This window comes from Pteropus vampyrus, unplaced genomic scaffold (genome assembly GCF_000151845.1).
Source record: "Pteropus vampyrus isolate Shadow unplaced genomic scaffold, Pvam_2.0 Scaffold44, whole genome shotgun sequence".
NCBI classification, from domain to species: Eukaryota; Metazoa; Chordata; class Mammalia; order Chiroptera; family Pteropodidae; genus Pteropus; species Pteropus vampyrus.
In genome coordinates this window covers 6,516,728-6,520,420 of record NW_011888825.1, presented here as the reverse complement: position 1 = coordinate 6,520,420, position 3,693 = coordinate 6,516,728, and the positions used below count along the sequence as shown (strand labels likewise).

General features: G+C 32.2%; 1 pseudogene; it reads right to left on the bottom strand.

Annotated features, from left to right (window-relative positions):
- Positions 1-805: 805 nt before the first annotated feature.
- Positions 806-924, bottom strand: LOC111738928 (annotated as a pseudogene).
- Between the last annotated feature and the right edge of the window lie 2,769 nt (positions 925-3,693).

The following is a 3,693-nucleotide window of genomic DNA, read 5'->3' as shown; positions in this document are numbered from 1 at the left end:
GCAGGCCTACAGGTTACAAAGTCCCTCAGCTTTTATTTTTCTGGAAATGTCTGAATTTCCCCTTTGTTTTAAAAAGATAGTTCTGCTTGATATAGAATTCTTTGTTGACTTTCTTTCACCATTTTCAATATGCCAACCCACTGCCTTCTGACTGTAGTTTCTTACATGAAATTGGCTGTTGATCCTACCGAGGATCCTTTATATATTATGAATCACTTCTCTCTTGCTGGTTTCAAGATTCTTTTGTTGTCTTTGGCTTTTAACACTTTGATTACAATGTTTCTTAGTATAGATTTCACTGACTTTATCCTAATTAAAATTTGTTATACTTCTTGGATATGTAGATTCATATATTTCATTAAATTTGGAAAGTCTGAGTAATTATTTTTTCAAATATTTATTTCATCCTCTTTTTCATACTCTTCTCCCCTTGAGACTCCCATAATGTATATATTAGTATGCTTGATGATGTCTTATAGGTTCCTTAAGCTCTGCTCATTTTTCTTTGTTCTTTATTCTTTCTGCTCCTCAGCGTGAATAAATTCAATTGTCCTATCTTTGGGTTTTCTGATTCTTTCTTTTGTCTTCTCATATCTGGTATAGAACCCCTTGATTAAATATTTTTTAAATTTCAGTTATTTTACTTTTTAGTTCCAGGTTTATTTTTTATAATTTCTCTTTATTATCTTTTTAAAATTTATTATTTATTTATTTATTTTAGTTTTTTTAGGCGAGGCAACCCTTTGTTGACCTCACAGATTGAAAGGACCTTGTCTGTTTACAATCCCTTATTTTTTATTTTTTACGCCTACAGCACCTGGTCTTCCTAGGTGGTCTTCCATCCAAGTACTAACCAGACCCGATCCTGCTTAGCTTCCAAGATCAGATGGGTTTGGGCTTATTCAGGGTAGCGTGGCTGTAGACTCTTTATTATCCTTATCACTTTTACGTTTACATTTTTACCGATACTCTCTATTTTTTCATACATCCTTTTCTGGTTTTCTCTAGCTCAGCTATTGAAGCATATTTAACATAGTTGGTTTAAAGTCTTTGTGTACTAAGTCCAGTGTTGAGAAGATTTTGATTGCAGTAACAAAAAAAAATCTTGATTTAAATGGATAAAACAATGTGAAAAATTTCTTTTTGAATGAGGATTTTGGCTCTAGATTTGTTTAATTCAATGATTAAACAGTAAATCATAGATTCAACTTCTGTTTTTCCATTCTCCTTTCTGCACTATGATAGTATCCCTCATGACGTTAATATGGTTGTTCACAGTTCCAAGGATCACATGCAGACATGACATGTGAAAGACGGAAGGGAGATGTAAAGTCTTTATATCTTCCTGTGTCTTTTTATCTGTGTACAAAAATTTCCAGAAGACCTCCGAAGGTATTTGCTTCAAATGAGAGCTGGATCATGTTTAGGTTCACAGTAAAATTGAGGAGAAGGTACAGAGATTTTCCATATACTTGCTGCCTCCACACATGTATAGCCTCCCCCTTTACCAATATCCCCTGCTAGAGTGGTACATTTACTAAAATTGATAAATGTCCATTGACATATTATAATCACTCAGTGTCCATAGTTTACATTAGGGTTCACTCTTGGTGTTGTATATTCTATGGGTTTGGACCATGTACAATGACATATATCCGTCATTATATCATCATACAGAGTTTTTTCACTACCCTCCATATTCTTTGTGTTCCACCTGCTTATCCCTCCCTCTCTTATTACCCTCAACTCCTGGCAACCACTAATCTTTGTACTGTCTTCATAGTTGTACTTTTTCCAGAAAGTCATATATTAAAATCACACACTGTGTAGTCTTTTCAGTTTGTTTTTTTTTCACTTAGTAATCTGCATTTGAAGTACCTTCATAACTCAATTGATTTTTTTTTTAGTTTATATTCCTGTCATCACAGTACCTTTATTTTCATGACACTCATTTTTTTTAGCTGTTAAATATAACATGTTCTTTCTAAAAACAACACGAGATTTTCTTTTTTTCATGCAACGGTTTAACCAAAATATTCAGAAAAGGCAAGATAAAAAGACAGACAGTAGTTCTCAGTTGCCTAGGCTGGAATGGGAATTGAGACTGGCTAGAAATGGCCAACAGGTGTCATGTGAGGGTAATAGAAATGTTCTAAAATTTGCACAATTCTATAAATTAAAAAAAAATCTTGACTTGTATGTTTTATGGCATGTAAATTATATCTCAATAAAGTCGACTTTAGAAAAAGAGCTTAACTCATTCTCATTTGCTATAACAGATATTAAAAGTCTTATTTCACCTTGTTTTAGATTTGGATTTGGATTTATTTATTTAGCTTGTAAACACTTTTTTCTGCCTTTGTTGTATAAACCAAGTTTTTTTTGGTCTTTCTTCTTTAGAGATCTTAAAAGTTTACATCATGTCTTTATTCTATTGGCACTGGTAGCAACATCTATTTCCCTCTATATTGCAATATAATGACAATCACAGTAACTATTTACTTCTCCTTGTAAAAGTTGAGATGTAGAGTACTTTGCTTATTATCCCTCACCTATTATTCCCAACATTTCCTCATGTCAGTGAATAATTCTGAAATTTTCAGATCAAAATATGTTTCACACATTGTAATCAATATCACATAACTCCAAGACTTGTGCAATTTTATAATCACATTATTATTTGATTTTATTATTTCACTGATTTTGTTGGTCATTATTTTTTATATATCACATTTTATCTGTTGATTTTTAGTATCGTAGAAGAGAGCTTTTTTGCTATACTAATATTTCTTCTAGGTAATTTTTGTTTGGCTTTCATTGTCATTGTTTTATTTATTTTCAAAATTCTAAAAAAATTGAATATGAATATGACTGAATTTTGATCTGTTACCCCTTCCTGGGAATTAGTGAACTCTCTGACCTCAGATAAACTTTCTTTAAATCATTTTATTTCTTTAAAACCTTCTATTATGTTCTTTCTTTTGATAATTATATACATTATCAAATATATAAATAATATCTGGAATCTGTTATATAGTCATAACTAAGCTATGCTTCAAGAATAAAAATTTCAAAATTTTAATGCCTTAAGTTTTACTTATTGCTCCAGTAAAGCCTGATATCTTCAGCAATTTCTCCACAGTGGTTCTTTTTACCACAAATATTTAGATATTCCATATTGCTTCTGTTTTGTGGTTGTACCATCTCAATATTGGCTGTAGAGGGTAAAGTGAGAATACAGAGAACTTCTTCTGGCTCTTTATGACTTAAGCACATAACTTCTGCTCATTACCAGTTATTAGCCTCAACTTGGGAAACATGAAATATTTGATGAGCACCATGTGAGGTCACTCTCACATCAAGACAACTTGTTTTAGTTTTAGAGATGTAACATCCCTTTGGTAAATTAGAGATAAATTAGAAATTCTCTCAAAGGGTATTTGATAAGATCTCTCAGCTATGTACCCATTTCAATTGCTTCCTGTGTCTAATGACTTTTCTCTCTCTGCTTTTTCTCAGGTTTGGAGAGAGAAATCCATGCTTTTCCTATATTCGAAGTTGAAATAGGTTGTGTCATGAATTACATAAGACCCTTCTGAGTTTTTCAGGCATGGATGAGAAGAGAGTGAAGCATTTAGGTTTCTTAAAGTGTTCTTTGACTAGCTCAAAGACCTGGCAGCTTTTGAGGAGCGA